This window comes from Diceros bicornis, chromosome 38 (assembly GCF_020826845.1).
Source record: "Diceros bicornis minor isolate mBicDic1 chromosome 38, mDicBic1.mat.cur, whole genome shotgun sequence".
NCBI lineage: Eukaryota > Metazoa > Chordata > Mammalia > Perissodactyla > Rhinocerotidae > Diceros > Diceros bicornis.
The window spans coordinates 10,892,529-10,910,403 of NC_080777.1; the positions used below are offsets into that span (position 1 = coordinate 10,892,529).

The 17,875-nt window shown below is 47.6% G+C and overlaps 1 non-coding gene across 1 annotated transcript; it reads right to left on the reverse strand.

Moving 5' to 3' along the window:
• Nucleotides 1–3,217: 3,217 nt before the first annotated feature.
• On the reverse strand, nt 3,218–3,290 carry TRNAT-UGU (transfer RNA threonine (anticodon UGU)). The gene has a single exon. It is a non-coding gene; the product is annotated as a tRNA-Thr (tRNA).
• Nucleotides 3,291–17,875: the final 14,585 nt, after the last annotated feature.

The window sequence follows — 17,875 nt, forward strand, 5'->3', positions numbered from 1 at the left end:
AGAGGAGGCCTGTAGTGATAGGTTTCCAAGGAAAGTCCCCCTTTCCTGGTCATCTCCTCTGCCCCAGGCTGAAGCTTCCAGACCGAATAAGGGCAGATTCTGCTCTGTACCTCCAGGGCCTCCAATTTTTCCCCAGCAAATAGCAAATTAAATGTAATTACATTTTGAGTACCTATTATGTGCCAAGTTTGTATACATTATCTGAAACCTCAAAACCTTGCTTCTTATGCATTGCCACATAACTTCTGTTGAAGATGAGGAAAGTGAGGCGTTGTGAAGTTAAGCGACTTGCCCTTGACTACAGCAGTGAGGGAATGGGGAACTGTTAAGCTGGACTTGAACCAATGCCCCTGTCAATCTCCTGTGCGCCTGTCTCCCTGGAGGGTCCTCAAGAAGAGTTGGTGGCTTTTAACCAGGTATGTGAGGAATAAAAGAGCTAAGAGAGGAAATAATCCCTGTCTTCAAGAAGTTCTCCAAATCCTGCAAAGCGTCCAGATTTAAGGAGAACAAAAACATAAAATGCCAGGGTTGTTAAGGACTTTTAGAGGTCACGTGATCATCACACGACCACTTCTTTAGTACGGTTGGACATACCCTGGACAGATTTTCTAGACTTCCAAAGAAACAGACTCTATTTTTTTCTTTAGCCATCTCCATTTGTAGGGTAACCTAACCTAACCTAATCTAAATCCATCAAGCCTCTCTTTGATTCCTCTTCTCTTGTTTTGTCTTTGTAGAAGATGCAATATACTGCTCATGATTTTTTGAAGACCATTTTTGGATCATCTTTGAGCTTCTTCCTTTGCTCTTTCTCACGGTTTTTGTTTTCTTTACCTTTGTAACACTCACGAACACTCTCTAGGATAGATGAACTTCAGGATCTAACCAACCCTCACATTTTTCACTTTTAGCTTCTTTGCAGATGAAGACATCAACATAAAGGTGGGAGGAATTACATCCTGGATCATTTTGTGCAAGATGGCTGATAATCCCGAGCGAGTTCAAGGAGATTGGATCTAACCTCTGGACCCAATATTTGAGCTACTCTGCCTCATTTTTCTTGTACAATTTTTCTTCAAAGACATGTGGCAAAAATAGGGTCTGGCCTGGAAGTATTTTGAGCCCCGAGGGAAAGGTACTCAGAATTCATGTATCACAGTAAAGGCCCACATCCATCAAATTCAAGGCCTTCTGAACCCAGGTTTTGAACAGGAGGAGAGTGGGTCTAGAGAAGGGAACTGACGGGGACCCCTGAAACGTTGGGAAGCTGGGGGAGAGGCAGGAGATTCTTCTCTGGCAAAGTGGCTTTACTTTCTGGAAGATGGATGCCCATGAGCTTCAAGAAGGGGCTAGGACTGTGAGAAACAATCACTAGGTCATAGCCAAAACATATTCCACTTCCTTAGAGCCTAGGGTGTTGAAAAGTTCAGCAAAGCACACACATGCACATGCTTGCTCTTTTTAGAGACTGGCTGGATGAGGGGGAAGAGGGAGGAAGGACCAGGACTGGTAATGGCCAGAGGGACATGGGACTGAATGCTTCAAAGGCATCTTTTTCTTACTATTACTTGATGACCAAGTAACCCAGAGTAAGTAGTCTTAGTATTAAGGTATTGGAGGATCTGAAATGACTTGGCAAAAAGGCATTCAGTGTCAATGAAGTGCTGACCCTTATGTGATAATTATAGATAATTTTCTTGCATCAGTGGGGCCTATTTCCTCAAAGCACTCTGAACACTTCACTTCCCCAGCATTCCTAGTAGCAAATATCCCGAGCACAGAAGGGCAGAATAACCCACAAAAGTATGTGTCTTTTTCCAGAGCTAAAACCTTGTGAGCCAAGATAGAAAGTCTTACAGTAGCATCACTCCCAAAGCTAACTCAGTTGAAGAAATACATTCTTTTGCTCTTTGTGGAGTTTAAGACTCTGTTGGGGAGATATTTAATTCCATCTCAACCCATGCCATGCTTATGGCTGCCAGGCACAGCGTGTGCTCTGGGAGACCCAGAGATAAACGAGACTCTCTCTGCCCATCGGTTTACCTGGTGTGAGCACAGGTTAAAAATTATCTTGAACTCTAGGTCACAGGACTCTAGGTCGCTAAACCTGCACCATCCAACAGAAATATGAGAGCTGCAAATGGGAGCCACAGATGTAATTTAAGATTTTCCAGTGGCCACATTAAAAAGTATGTAAAATTAATGTCATTATATATTTTACTTAATCCACCATATCTTCCATATTATCATTTCAACATGTAATCAATTAAAAAACTACTCATGGGATAGTTTACATTCTTTTATTGGGACCAAATTATGTAAATCTAATGTATATATTACTCTTTCAGCACATCTCAGTCTGGATTAGTCACATTTCAGGCCCTCAACGGCCACATGTGGCTAGTGGCTATTTTACAGAGAGTCCTTCAACAAGCTCTAGCCCTGGGACACGGGAAAAGAAATGCTGGGTGGGGAAAATTCATGCATTCAGACAGGACTCTCGTGACTCTGTACTGTAGTCACGAGGCTTTCTGGAATTCACGGAAAAAGCGGAGAAATGAGAACGGCTGCAAACACTGGCGTCCCACTGTTGATTTTTGGGAGTGGCTCTCCCTCCCTCTGGAGGGGGCAGGCCCTTGGAGCCTGGCTGGGCTCTGAGGCCCGGGCTGCCACGTGGCAGCCGCAGCGCGGGCTCGGCTCCAGGCAACGCTGGCCACGCTCGGGGCCCGGGAAGAGCGCGGGGACGCGCACCCGCCGGCCTCCGGGGAGGCGAGTGGGAGCCGGTGTCACAGCGCCGCCCGCCGGCCGCGCGGCGTCACTGCAGGCGCGCGCCTCCCCTCGGCCGCCCGCTCCGCCCGCGGTCCAGTTGCCGCGCGTCCACTTGGCGTGATTCAGCGCTGGGTCTCTGTTTGCAGGGCGTTGCAAACGAGCCCGTGGAGCTTCGCGCCTCCCTTTCCGGTGCCCGCAGGTCCAGGGAGCGCTGGGGTCGCCTAGGCCGGCTTTCCTTTCTTTTTTTTTCCTCCTGTTTGTTGCGTTCCAGGATTTTCTCTTCCGGGTCACTTCTAAAGCACATTAAGGATGCCCATCATTTGCATTGCCGGAGGAGTAATCTTTAAGTCTGCCTTAAGGAACATTTTCAGAAATCATTTTCCACTTTGGTGTCTCTATTCCGTATTTAGACGGGATGATTTTAAAAAAAAAAAGGCGAGCGAACGAGAGGCCCCAGCGAGGATCGAACTCGCGACCCCTGGTTTACAAGACCAGTGCTCTAACCACTGAGCTATGGAGCCCACTTGCTAGCTGGGGCGCTATAAATCAGGGACATTGGAAGCAACACTGCTTTAGCTGGCAGTCTGAAAATAAATGACCCTATGCATCTATTTTCAGTGATCAAGACTATGAAGTGCCGGAGAAAAATGCCTACGATATGATAAGTAGAAAAAAACCGAATCTCAAAATCGTACGTTTGTGATTACAAAACACTGAATCATACCCACGGTCAGTTATGCAGACAGAAGGGCTGGAAGGAAAACTGCAAAAATGAAATCATGTTCTGATCATGTTGTGAGTGGTACCTTCACGTCTTAAAAAAGCCTCCAATCTATTGTTTATATGACTAACTGCCTCAAGTTGAGTCCTTATAGGGAAGTTATGGGGGGTGTCTGGTTCTCATAAATTGTTATTGATATTAGGTGAATTAATTGATTCCACATATATTTATTGAGTACTCACTGCTGGACATCGGCGATACAGTGAATAAGTAAAGCTCTGTCCCCGCTCTCTTTTAAATGACTGGGATCAGGAAACGATGCCTTGTTCCCTTTTGCTGGATGAACTACTGAAGGAACGAAGTTATGGCTACAGCATGTTCAGTAACTGCACGAAGGAGCGGATGACGATGGTGCACTCCCAGTGGTTTGCAGGGAGGAGGAAGCTCATGCTGTCCCAGTGGTCTGCAGGCCTCTCTCCCTTACCTCCTTCAAGTGTCTGCTCGCATTCACTTTCTCAAGGAGACCCTTCCTGACCTTCTGTTTAAAGCTGCGTCCTCCTCCTTGTCCTGTGCCTTTCACCCAATACTACTTAACCCTTTTTCTTACTAAAGAATGTGCTTATTACATTTGTTATTCGTTTTCTGTCTCTCCTTGTTAGAATGTCAGCTCTTTAAGGCCAGGGGTTTTTCTTTCATTCCCTGCTGTATTCCCAGCACCTAGAATAAATAGTATGTGGCACACAGTAGGTGCTCAATAAATGCTGAATGCATGACATCGGTGATGATGTTCACTTGTAAGCCGGCAGAAATCAGGGAAGTGCTCTGGGAGATGTCTGCTCATGGTTCTCTCTCACTCCCACTTCGACTGCCTCCCGTCCAAGCTGGAATCTTCTAACACCCTTTAGTTTCCTTGGCCTATCAGGTTTTCTTACTGTGCTCCTTCCCTCGCCCTTTGTCCTGAGATTTCCGGTCCTGATGCGTGGCTTTCCTGCTCCTTCCTCTGCTCTGGGAGCCTCCAGGGGCTTCTGGTTAGACTGAGGATAAAGGCCAAACTCCTCAGTCAGTTTTCATTTTTGTGTGCAAACTTTTCCTCCCCCTCAAGCTAACCTAACAGCCACCTTCATTTCTCATTTTATTGTTTCTTCTGCCTGTAACATCTGAGTCTGATTTTAGTGTCTTCTGTCATCTTGCCAAGAGCATCCAAAGCTGGCTTATTTTCCATCTCGGAGGTGATTTTGAGGAGTGTATTAATTTTCTAGGGTTGCCGGAACAAAGTACCACACACCGGGTGGCTTCAATGATGGAGATGTATTGTCTCACTGTTCTGGAGGCCACAAGTCCAAATTCAAGGTGTGGGCAGGGTTATTTCCTTTGGAGGGCTCTGGAGGAAGGGTCCATTCCAGTCCTCTCTCCTTGGCTTGTAGATGGCTGTCTTCTCCGTGTGTCTCTTCACATCGTCCCCCCTCTCTGCGTGTCCATTTCTGTGTTCAAACTTCCCTTTTTTATAAAGACACCAGTTATACTGGCTCAGGACTGATAAATAAATGACAAGCAATAGGATATATTGGAGTATATGAAGAAGCCATTTGGTTTAAAACTGATTTGGCCTGACCTTATTTTTCCAAAAGGGCCTGACGTGGCCTGTTGAGCATGCATTGTACATCTGCTTTAAACATTTCCTATGTCCCAAAGACAAGATAGGGATGTAGCTTCCCCCCACATTGACATTTCTTTAAGGATAAGCATCTCTCTCTAAACTAAGGATTAATTACTGACCTGCTGTGCTCACCTTGTGACCTCTGACCTGCTGCGTTCACCGAATTGCTGTGCCAGCAAAGCAATCTTGTGACTATTGTAAAAGGGACATCCCTGTCATATGTGATGTATGCTCTTTGTTCCAAGCCAGTATATAACCACTCGGTACACCCCACTTCTTTGGTGCCCTTCCTTCGTTGGGGAAGGAAGGCCCTGGACTATAGTCCTCAGATCTGGCTCATAATAAACTCACCCCAGTTTTGATTTATAGATTGGTTGTGGATTATTTGCGTCAATAGGACCCACCAGAGTGATCTCACTTGAACTTGATTACCTCTGTAAAGACTCTGCCTCCAAGTAGGTCACATTCTAAGGTACTGGGGGTTAGGATATCCATGTAAGAATTTTGAAGGGACACAATTTAATCCATACAGGCATTCAGTTAAGGCAGGAGCAAGGCCTACTTCCATTCCCGTGACCCTGTGCTGTGAGCAAACGCTCACCAGCCATTTTCACTTGCCCCTCCCACCCCCCAAACTGATGAACCCCCAGCAGGAAGTGGGATGTGATAGAAAAATGGAACCTCTAGTCTTCTCAGTTCTAACTTCTGAACTGAGGGCTAAAGGACACAAAGATGAAAGGACAAGAAGAAAGAAAGACAAGGAGGGTGGACATCCTGTGAAGACTAATTTGCTCTTAAGGAGCACGGTGTTGGAAGGACAAGTCTGAGAGGGGTTTGCATTTAATTTTATGCCCCTTCCTCCTCCTCCTTCTCTTCACCAAGCCCTCGCTCAAGCCCTTTCACCACCGGTAAAATGGAGGTGATAGTCAAGCTCTATCTCAGAGCAGTTTGGGGGATCCAACACAATAATGAACCTGGAAGTGCTAGGAGATCGTGACGTGCCAGAAACAGACATGATAGGGATTGTTCTTCACGGCTGAGCATTTACTTCCAGTCTATGGTTGACTCTGAGCAGAAAATCTGGGGAGAGATTGTGGCTTGCCGCACGCAAGGAGGGAAGGCGACCTGGGTCCAGGTTGGGTGGAGGGAGAGGAGGAGACGGAAGGTTGAAGATGGAAGCATGGAAGAATGAGAGGAGGATGGAAAATAGAAGTTCCCACTGCGTCCCTCGGCTATTTTGTGTGTTCTTCTTGCTTTAAGGCGACAGTTTCCTTTGCTTGCCCACCGCCCTCACTCTCTCCTTTCAGAATCCCCTGCAGCCCCAGGGTGGAAGAGAGGCAGGACCAGCCCCCTTGGCTCTCCCACCCACTCTGGGCAGTGGCTCTCCCGCGCTCTCCTGGGAATCCCAGTCCTCTGGTGCCAGGAGCAGGCCTTATTCTGTCCCGTCCAAAGTCAGACTCAAGGTCAGAGGCTGTGAGGATGTGAGGGCCAGGAGGGACTTTCAAGCTCATCTAGCCCACGATTCCTTTTCAGGACAAGGAAGCTGCCGCCCAGGGAAGGGAGGGGGCTGCCACCAGATCATGCAGTGAAGCCACATTTAATTCGTGAGGTGTGGGACTTTCCCATGGCTTTCGTTTCCTCTTCTGGAAGTTGGTCAAGGAAAGTTAAAAAACAAAGCAAAACAAAAGAAAAAACAACAAAGCACAAACACAAACAAAACCCAGCTAACCATCCAACCAAAAGCAGAGGGGAAAGGGACTTTTTGAATTTGTCCAAGATAAAAGGTGGTCTCTGTAGTGGGGACCTGGTCAGCAGGGAGGGAGGGAGGTAGGGAAGGGGGTGGAGGGTCCTCCCTCGGATCTGGTCCTTCCCTACACCCACTCACAATGGAGCTAGAGGTGGAGGGGGGATAGGACCCCCTATGCTACAGAACCCGAGAGCCCGGGGCACAAATAGAGGCAGGAGCAAGGCTAAAGCAGAGGAAGGCAGGAAGCCGAGGGTGCTGTTCACTGCTGCTTCACAACCCAACGCAAATCCACATGCAGAGGTGACAGCAGTTAGGGACTGTGGCCTCTGCTTCAGGAAACACAGAGCATAGTTTGTCCAGGTACAGGGGATTCAAAATGAACAAGCTGGGTGTAACCCCTGCCCTCCAGGGTTCCATTAGTGTTAGAGAGGAGAGATGAACACCAGAGTGCAAGACAATGTTCTCGGTGTCCAGTGAGTTGGCGCCTGGTCCAGGGGTCTGTGCTCCCCACCCCAAGCCCCTAGGGTGGGTGGAGAGGCCAGTAGGAACCCAGAACACAAGAGGGGCTCCTAATCTGGGATTGGAGGGTCAGGGGCTCTGGTCCCAGCTGACCCTCTCCTCCCGTTTGCCTGGATCCTTGGTGGGAGGGGCTGTAGTGTCCTCCAGAATGACTCAGGGCCCACGGTCCTTCTCACCACCCCAGATGGGCAAGCCTTAGGGCTGATGTGTCTCACAGGCAGTGAGTGGGCAGCGTCTGACCTCCTGGGGGCAGCCTGATAGAGAATGCGTCCCTCCCTCACGTGGGCCCAATGGAAAGCACCCACTTATTAAAATCGTTGTAACGAAATTTACCTCCTGAACACTGGTCCCATCCCACACCAAATAGCCCTCTCTTGGGTAGGTTTTTAATCAGATTGCTGGACTTTTGGATGGAGTTGATGGAAGGGCTTCCGTTCTGAGTCTGGAGGCAGTTGTGCACCAGCCTTGCAGGGACGTCATTGGGTCAGGGTGCACGGCCGGTTAGCAGTGGGACCAGGGCTGCTGGTGCTTAGGTTGTTCTGGGAGGGAGGAGTCTGGAGGGGTGAAGACTGAAGAGAAGCATCCAGAAAATGCACCCCCAGCCCCACCACCTTGACACCTGGCTTGCAGAACTAACTGATTAGCTCCGACAAGGTCTCATTTGGGGGGCTCCTTTGAGCCTTGCATCTGTTCATGAGCTGCTGGGCCAACAAAGACTAGTTCACCCAGGGAGGTGAGGGCTGATAACTTCCAGATCAAAATACAGGGGGCCGGGCGGGGCAGTGGAAAGATCATGGACCTTGGGGTCTGGGAGACCTTAGTTGGAATGTGGAGACACCTGGAGACACCTGGTACCCGTCGCCTTTCACTGAACTGCAGAGAGTGACAGGCTGCACCATGGGCGAGCTCGGGCTTCCAGTGTCAGAGGGACTAGTTACCAGGCCAGCTCTGCCTCTTGCTGGCCGCACCGAAGTCACCTAACTTTTGAGGCTCCGGTTCTTCACCTGCACAGGGGGACCAGAGGGCATGTACTTCCCAGGGTGAATGTGAGCATGTAATGTGATGCTGGCAGAAAGATGCCAGCACAGGGCCGGCCTCCCTCCCCTTCAGGTACTGCCCACCTAGACCTGCGTGCCTGGTCCACTGTCTTGTCTTCCTTCCGACTGTGGCAGAGGAGCTGTACCTCGCCCCAAAGATAGCCAATCCCTCCCCCTTTCTGCCCTTTTCAGGAACCCTACAATACCCATGACGTCCTTTATCCCTTGAACATTCAGCCAGCCTCTCACTCTCCACTGGACCCTTCCATCAGCTTTTAACAGGCCCAAGTCTCTCTCACAGAAAGCATAATTAAAAAAACCCAGAAAAAAACAAACAAAAAAAGCCCTCCCTCCACTCCAGTGAGTTGTCTTCACCTGTTCTGTCCGTGCCTCACCTCCCACTCACTCAACTCGCCGCCTGTCTTCTGCCCCCACAGGTTCACTGAAATGACCTTCGCTGGCCTCCACGTGGATAAGACCCTGGTGTCTTGGTGACACACGACTCCGCTGACCTCTTTCTCCTCCTTAAACACTCCCTCTGTGTCCCTCATGGCCCACACTCCCGAGGGTCTGCCCACCTCCCAGGAACCCCTTTCTCAGCCGTCGTTACAGACTTACCCTCCACTGGGGCAAGGTGAAGCGCACAGGCACTCGGGGGCCAGCCTGCTGGAGTCTGCATTCTAGCTCTTCTCTGCCAGCTTGTGAGCCCGTGGTGAGCCAACCAGATGTGGTCCCTGCCCTGGGAGAGCTCATGGCCCTGTGTGGGGAGCTGCCACGATCCAGATGATGGGTCCCTGGGGACCAAGGCTGAGGAAGAGGAACAGTGAATGCAGACAACTCAGTTTCCTCATTTGTAAAATGGGGATGATGAGGATGAGGATGATAATGAGAGCAATAATCCCATCTCACATGGGGACTTGGGAAGAATAAATGAAACAATGCATGTCAATCCTTTACCCAGAGCCTGGCATCTGGGGAGTGCTTAATCGATGTAAATTACTTTTATTACTAGTTGTACCTATAAGTACTCTGTGAAGCCCTCCTGTTGTTGGAGTGCTGCTCACAGAAATTGGGGAGCAGGAGGCAGAAGAAGGGATGAGGAGCATGGGGCTCATAGGGCCTGAAGCCCCATTTCTGTAGCTGCAGCTTCTCTAGGGCACCTGCTGGGTGAGATGTTATCACTCTCCTTTGGGGCTGAAATAGGAGGCAGTGAGTCATGTTCAGAAAGGGGAGGCTGTGTCACCTTCTGGAAGACTATGGATTAGAATTAACCTTATTAAACCCAGACAGGCAAGCACTCAGCGAGGCCAGGAAGAGGATAGTCTTTCAGTCAACACAGCTGTCTTCTGTCGTGTTCCTTGCTCCTTGCAGCCTTTTGTAGGAGTTTCCAACCCCCAGCCACCACGGGAGAGTGGAGTGTTGTTATCCATACTTTGGTTGATAGAATGAGACACTAGAAATGGTTAGTTCAGCACCTGGAGGGCAGTTGAGACAGCGAGGGAGTACCAGGAAACTGTTCAAGGCTTTTGGGACAATCTTATGGGACACGGAAACTAGCCACCCTGCAGATCAGCTCTCGTGTGTCGGATGATCCTAGTGGGCCGTGGGAGGGAAAGAAGACCGCCAGTCTAAGCATCTTTGCACCCTAGGGTAGAAACACAGACCTTGAGAGTCTTACAGTTCATCTAGTCCCATGAGTCTCCGTTCTGGCTGCGCATTAGAGTTACCCGGGGCTTTAAGAAATGTCACTGCCCAGGACTCAGAAATTCTGGTTTAATTGGTTTGGGGTGAGGCCTAACCATTCCATTTTAAATGCTTCCCACGTGATTTTACTGTGCAGCCAGGATTGAAAACTCTGTCTAACCAATCCTTTTTATCTTGTAGATGAATAGAGACTTTGAAAGCTTAAATAATTGACCCAAAGTAAAGGCCATAAAGTCAGTTATTGGCCACAGGCTCAGAAGTCAGACCCAGGGCTCTCTCCTGCAGCCAGATCTCCTCAGCACTAACAGTTTGGCCTGACCTTCTTATAGAGAATAGCTATGGTGTTTGTCTTTAAACCTAAATCTGGATATATTATTTGAATAGTGCTAACATATTCTAGAGGGACTGTTAAGAATGAAGACTATTCCAGAAACATTTGTGATCTGTGGTCCCAGGATCTGGAGTTGGTGACGAGCTCAGGTTTTGGAGTCATGAAAGCCTGGTTTTAAATGGAAACTCTGCCACTACCCGCTGTGTGACCTTGGCCACGTTACCTAGCATCTCTGAGCTTCAGTTTCTTTATGTGTAAGGTAGATATTTCCCCAGAGAGTCAACACAGACTGGTTTCTTGGTTGTGAAGATTAAATAAGATAATGTCGTAAAGCTCTCAGCACACAATTTGTGCCTTTTAAATGGTAGCAGTAGTAGTAATAGTTGTTATTAGTATTATTTTTATATTTCTGTAGACTTGCCTTCTAGAACAGTGGTTCTCAACAGAGGAGGATTCTGCACCCCCAGGGAATATTTGGGAGTGTCTAGAGATATTTTGATTGTCATAGCGGAGGAAGAGGGATGCTACTGGTATCTAGTGGGGAGAGGCCAGGGATACTGCTAAACATTCGCAGTGCACAGGACAGCCCCCTAGACAAAGAGTTATCCAACTCAATGGTCCCAAGGTTGGAAGCCGCCATTATCCACATAACTGGTGGAATTGTGGGGACCAAGGCCGAGGAACATGAACGGTGAATGCAGACCAACTCAGTTTCCTCATTTGTAAAATGATGGTGATGATGATGATAATGATACCAATAATCGCATCTCATGTGGGTACCTGCTCTAGATATCTGAAAAGAATTGGGAGCTTGAAGGCCTGAGCCGTTGGGTGGCAGTAGGATGATGGTTCTTGGTCCTTGTACTGGCGAGGAGGTACAGGGGCTGTGAGTTTAGGGGGCTGTGGACAGCCCTATCTCTGCTCTTAGTTGGCACAGAGGAAGGACTTTCCACCTCTTTCCACACGTGTTCCTGTGGTAACCTGCAGGCAACAATAACACTGGGATTTATATTCCTTAGAGGTGCTGTGAGGGTAATCCCGCCCCAAAAGCCTAGAGACGCTGGTATGAAATGCTAAATAAAGCCAAGACGGTTGCATCAGCCCCATGGGAGGGTTGTCTTTCTCCACGGTTGTGCCTTGGGCCCCTGGGACTTGCCTTACCTTTCTTCTTTCATGAGCTCATCGTTTATAAATGACAGCCACCAAAGTTGGAAGGATGACACCGAGTTGGCAAGTGGAAAACTTATTCCGTTTTCTCGCTTCAGCCTTGTGTCTTATTTATCTTAAAAATAAGAGAAATATAATACTGCTGGGCAAGCTCTGTTATGTGAGAAGAGAAGAACGTGTGTAAACAGCCTTGAGAGCACAAAAGTTTGTCAAGGTTACCACCGTGGTTTATTTTGGCTGCAGTTGAGCGAGTGGGCACTAGGGGGCGCTGTTATCACACTAGAGGACGCTCTGCCCAACGCGTAAATTATTCATGCCCACCTTGGAGTACCTACACCCCAGAGTGAAAAATATAGTAACAGGAAAGATTTAGTTCTTAAAATAAGTCAGCAGCCCAGTGAAGCAAATACTACTGTGGCAGGTACATTTTCTTGCTTGAACTGATGGAAAAGGGCATTTACTGCCTACAGGCATCTGGCTACAGATATCAAATGATAAAAATACACAATTAAATGAAACCACACAGCAGGCCCGGCCTCAGAAGAGAATGGGAACCAGCTGGGCTCAGCTGTGGGCCTGGGATCCGGCACCGATGTTCCTCGGTGTTGACTGTTGTGTAAATGAGCAGTTGTCACGTTGAGACACTTTTAATTGTCCCCTTGGCTCTTCCTGAATTATGAGGGGCCTGGCCCTCCACTTAGGTGCCAATGCCACCTTTCTGAGTCTCAGTTGGGATAGGGATTCCTTTTCTTACCTCTGCAGAAGGTAAGCAAAGCGAAGATCTCAGGTGGCAATGGGCTTTGCTGTAGCTGTCTCCAGGGGGCTCTAACTCAGTGGTAAGGGGATTTGGGCACACTGGCTCCTATGTGAGTTCACAGTCATGTTGCCGCTTGTCTCCACACCCTGTAGACACCACTGTGAAGTCCTGGGTGGGTCAGTGCTTCAGAAACGGACGTAGGTACAGGGGAGAGAGGGTAGCCAGCTCTGCCACCAACTCGCTCTTTGACCTTGGAAATGCCATTTCACGTAAGCCTCAGTGCTCCCATCTGTCAAATAGAGAGAAAATGGGCAGGAAGGTTGCGAGAGGGCCCGAGTGGCTCCAGATGAATCCACGATTCTCGGAAACTGAGAAGGCATGCAAACAAAGTGGCCAGACAGTCACACATGATGTGGAGGAAGTGTGAGACCCAGAAGAGGGGCCTTGAATGGAGATGGGCAAATGCCATGCTCACCACCTTAATCCCTTTTTCAATTTTGCTTGTGGCTGCCCAGACTTGCTCCCTAACCATGCTGAGTAAATTGTTATGATTTATTCTCTGTTCTTCAGTTTCTTGACTTATAATAACGTCATGGTAGCCATCACAGCCAGAGCACCAGCACCTTAGGACGTTGGCTCCTCCAAATGAATGCTCACAGCACCTGAAAGGTATTATCACAGGCGGGGCCCATATGTGGAAATGAAGGTGACTCACTGCCGAAAGCCCCAGGGCAGGTGGGCGGTAGAGTCAGAAGGCTAATTCAGGTCTATCTGAGAAAGCAGGTGGGCAGGAGACTCAACTGCCCCAGATGAGGAGCATGCCTTTTTCCTCAGATTATCAGGTGTCTAGAGGCTGCTCAGGAGAGAGTATACAATGAGTTCTTGTTCAATCATTAGTGGTACCTCCAAGGACATACAGACACACACATACACTCCTCTATGCAGATGCAGAGCTGTATTTTTATCCTGAGCTGCACACATTCATCATGTTATAAATAGCCATGGACTCTACTGGGTGTCCCACAGGTGGCTTTCCTAATGGCCACTTAAGAAACTTGCCAGCTAGCAAGCAAGGGGGACGTGAGCCTGCTGGTCCAGGCCCGACTGAGTGAGCCCCTGTATCCCACCATTTGGTTTAGAACAGGCCAGACCCCTAACCCCTGGGCTATTGAACCAGGGCTGTCTAGGCCAGTGACTCTTTCGGGCTGAACACTCACCTTCTTGCAGTGACAAAGTGGTGGGCAGTCTCCAACCCCCTTCTGAGGTCAAACCTTTGGGTTGGAAATGGTTCTTGAAATAGCTCTGATTTCCAACTTATTAGCATCTCTCTGTCTCCCAAACCTCATTTCAGGCCCCCTTAGAGTCTAAGATCACCTTGTCTTTCATGCCTTGTCCAAAGACCGAAGCCTCCCGGACCAGAATCTTAGCGCTTTGGATTGTAAAGTCCGTTCGTCAACTTTGTCTGTCTCCTACCAGGTTTGTCCCTCATCGGTCTATGTCATCAGTTTCAGGTAGGGTGGCTGGAGAAGGGAACTAATATTTGTTGAGGGCACACTATGTTTCAGGTACTTTATATATATTTTTCTCGGTTACTACTCACAACCACCCTGTCAGGGAGCTGTAATTAGCCCTGATTTAGAGATGTCTTCAAGGATGACCTTGCTTCTCATTGTGCAGCTCGAAAATGTTGTACTTGGGTTTTAAGCTCAGATCTGAGCTCTTCCTAGTGCATCATACTATTGAAGTTTATGTCTTAATCAACACATATTTATTGAATTATCTTTTATGCAAAAAGTACTGTCTTAGGTACTTAGGTAACCCAGAGTGATGCAAGGAAGTCTAGGCCGTGGTTCTTGCCCCAGGGAATTACAATACAGGTGTGGGAGGAAGATTTATGCAGAGAGAAGTTAATGAATAATATGAAGACATATCACAGATGCCCAGTAAGAAGAGATTATATGTTCAATTTGAGGGAGAGACACCTGGGTGGTCAGTGGAGAAGGTGGGAAATGAATTAGTTCTTGAAATTTGAGTTAGATTTCGGTGGGGCCAGAGATTGGACAGATTATAACTGGAGCATGCCCACATGATGTGTTCTGAGAGCAGGAGTTGTTTCATGATGGGAGCAGAGGTGGGAGCGCGAGAAAGTTGGGGTGGGAGCCTTAATGCCAGGTTCTGGAGTTTGGACTTTGTCCTGAAGACAGTGGGGAACTATCAGAGTTCTTTAGATGGGGTGGGGAGCAGGCAATGATTTGACAAAAGTAGAACTTTGAGAAATGTTAAAGGGGAAACAAAGGGTAGAAAGGATTGGAGAGAAGATAGACTAGGGACAAAAGGGACAGAGAGAATAGTTAGGAGGCTGGTCATTCACCCATCGTGCCCCAAGTAATACGCTAAGAAACCTTATATCTATAATCTTTTATCCTTAGCCCATCCTTATAAAACAAATGTTAATACCCCAGGTTAATACGGTGTCCACGTGGCATTACTGTTCAACAAATCTGTTTTCTCTTCTTCCTGGGAATAAAGCTAGATCAAGATTTCCAGGTTCTATTGAAATTAGGTGTGGCCATGTATATCACTTCTAGACTTGACTTGCTCATACTTCTTGGGAAATTGTCTACTCTTTCTCTTCCCTTGTCTGCCAGCTGGATGTTGATGCCCAAGGTGACTGTTGTATAATAAAGAATTTGTCTGGTCTTTGTCCCAGGTTCCTGGGAGAGAGCTTTTGTCTTTGTTATTCATGGTGGGTCCTGGGACCATACCTGGGTTTATGCTAATGAGGTGACTTGTGATGGGTTTCAGGATGAGGGCTGGCCGTGGGAAAGACCAACCATGAGATTAGGGGATTGGAGCTTTGAGCCACATGAGATCAGCTCAACTTTCTGACTTCTGAGGAGGGAAGGGGGCTGGAGACTGAGTTCAATCGCATGGCCAATGATTCAATCAATCATGCCTATGTAATGAAACTCCAATAGAAACTCTGGACACTGAGGCTCAGGTGAGCTTCCTGGTTGGTGAACACATTGATGTGTCAGGAGGGTGGCACATTCTGATTCCCCGGGGAAAGGATATTGAAACAGCACATTTGGGACTTTCCTCAACCTCGCCCTATGTGTGTCTTCATTTGAGTGGTCCTGATTTGTATCTTTTATAATAAAACTGTAATTGTAAACAGCACTTTTTTGAGTTCTTTGAGTCATTCTAGTGAATTATCAAGCCTGAGAGGGTTGTGGGAACCCCAAAATTTGTAGCCAGTTGGTCAGAAGTGTAGGTGGTCTGGGAATCCCAGAGCTTCTGGGTGGTGTGTGATGCGAGGGCAGTCTTGTTGGGGACTGTGCCTTTAACCTGTGGGGTCTATGCTGACTCCAGGTTGTTGGTGTCGGAATTGCACTGCAGTGACCTTGGAAGCCAGGTGTTGAAGATGCCTGACTCTCATTCAGCCTGGATCCTGAGTGACTATATGGAGCAGAGCTACACTTACTATCCAACTCCCACTGGACTTTATGCGAGCAATAATTCTTTTGGATCAACTATTAAGATTTTGGAGTTTATCTGTATAGACTCTAGCATTACCTTAATTAATAAGCCATTGATAGCACAGACCTTGGAAAATGTACCTGAGCTGAATTATTTTATGGTTGCCGATTGGCGTTACAGGGAAAGGATCAAGCCCTTATACGTAGGGATGGGATTTTACTGTTCAAGAAATTGATGTTTCAATCATCAGTCACCCTGGGCAAGAGTGAGGCAGTCCTTGGGCTGAGAGAAAGAACACTTTCCTCCTTTCTTATGGCCTAGGCCCTGAGTGTAGGGAGGCCTGGGTCACCTCCAATGTGGGGGATGAGCTCCCCTTGATCCTGCGGACGGACCTTCAATTGTGGCAGTGGGAGAGCAGATTCAGCAGCATTTGGCTTTTGCCTCCAAGGTGTGCATGACCATGCATAGCCCTGAGAGAAGCCAGGGCATCAGTAGAGCTGTGCTCGCTCCCTGAGGAATTTGTAGCTGGAAAGATGTCATTGCTAATAACCATAGCCCCTGGGTCCAGGCTGTTTCTGCTGACTGAGCAGGTCATGAGAAGGGACATCTGGGATCCATGGGTGGGTGTGGAAAGAGCTGGCCACAACAGCAGCGGCTACTGGGGTCTTGTCTTTGCACTGCCTTCATTCTCTGTGATCTAGGAGGGACCCCAGGCCTCTGCCCGAAGACAACAAAGGGGCAGGAGGCAGCAGAGACCAACATCTGGGGGTCAACGATTGAGAACAGGCCTCAAGGAATTCCCCTTCCCCACAGACTGTGTGTGCAACCTCACATCGTAGAGGTATTTGGAAAGAGGAACGGTGGAACAAGATTGGTTGTCCTGATAATCTGGGCTGGTGGTGGCTCAGCGTGATCCCGATTTGAACATTAAAGCAAACGTATTTTACCCTATTTTGTAGATAAGAAGATGTAGTAATTTAGTTGTGAGTGATAGCAGAAGAATGGAAAGCAAGCCATAAAAGTGGTCAATAGTGTGGGGTGAATAATGATCACATTTGGTGATGGATTCGAGATGTAAGATGTGATTATAGAGAGTATAGATTAGAGACAAGAGATTAGGGATTGAAGGGAGAAGGAGTCAACAAGAACGGTCTCTGCTCCTCTCTGAAGCAAACTCTCCACATGTGCTCTGGATCCTAAACCCTCTCTCCATCTAGTGCTTTGATTCTTCAATCAACTCTTCTTTATGCCCCCAAAATTTTCTTTTCCACTGGCTTATAGCTGCCAGCATACAAATACACTGTAATTTCCCAACATAAAAAACCTCATCCTAAAACACTAATTCGAAAAGATATGTGCACCCCCATGTTCATTGTAGCATTATTCACAATAGCCAAGACTTGGAAGCGACCTAAGTGCCCATCAACCAATGAATGGATAAAGAAGATGTAATATATATATATGTATATACAATGGAGTACTACTCAGCCATAAAAAAAGACAAAATCTTGCCATTTGTGACAACGTGGATGGACCATTGAGAGTATTATGCTAAGTGAGATAAGCCAAATACCATATGATTTCACTCATATGTGGAAGATAAAACAACAACAACAAATGAACACATAGATACAGAAAATAGACTGGTGGTTACCAGGGCAGAAGGGGAGTGTGGGGAGGGCAAAAAGGGTAAAGGGGCACATGTGTACAGTGACGGATGGCAATTAGCCTTTGGTGTGGTGGAGATGATGTAGTCTACACAGAAATCGAAATATAAGGATGTATACCTGAGATTTACATGATGTTATTAACCAATGTTACCTCAATTAAAAAAAAACCCTCATCCTAGATTTTGTTTGTTTTTTTTAGCTACTGCTCCATTTCTCTGCTCCTCTTTGTATCAAAGCTCCATAGAAGAGTCATCTGTTCTTGCTGTCTCCACCTCTTATTCTCTCACAGGTCTCTTTCTCCACATTCCATTGAAAC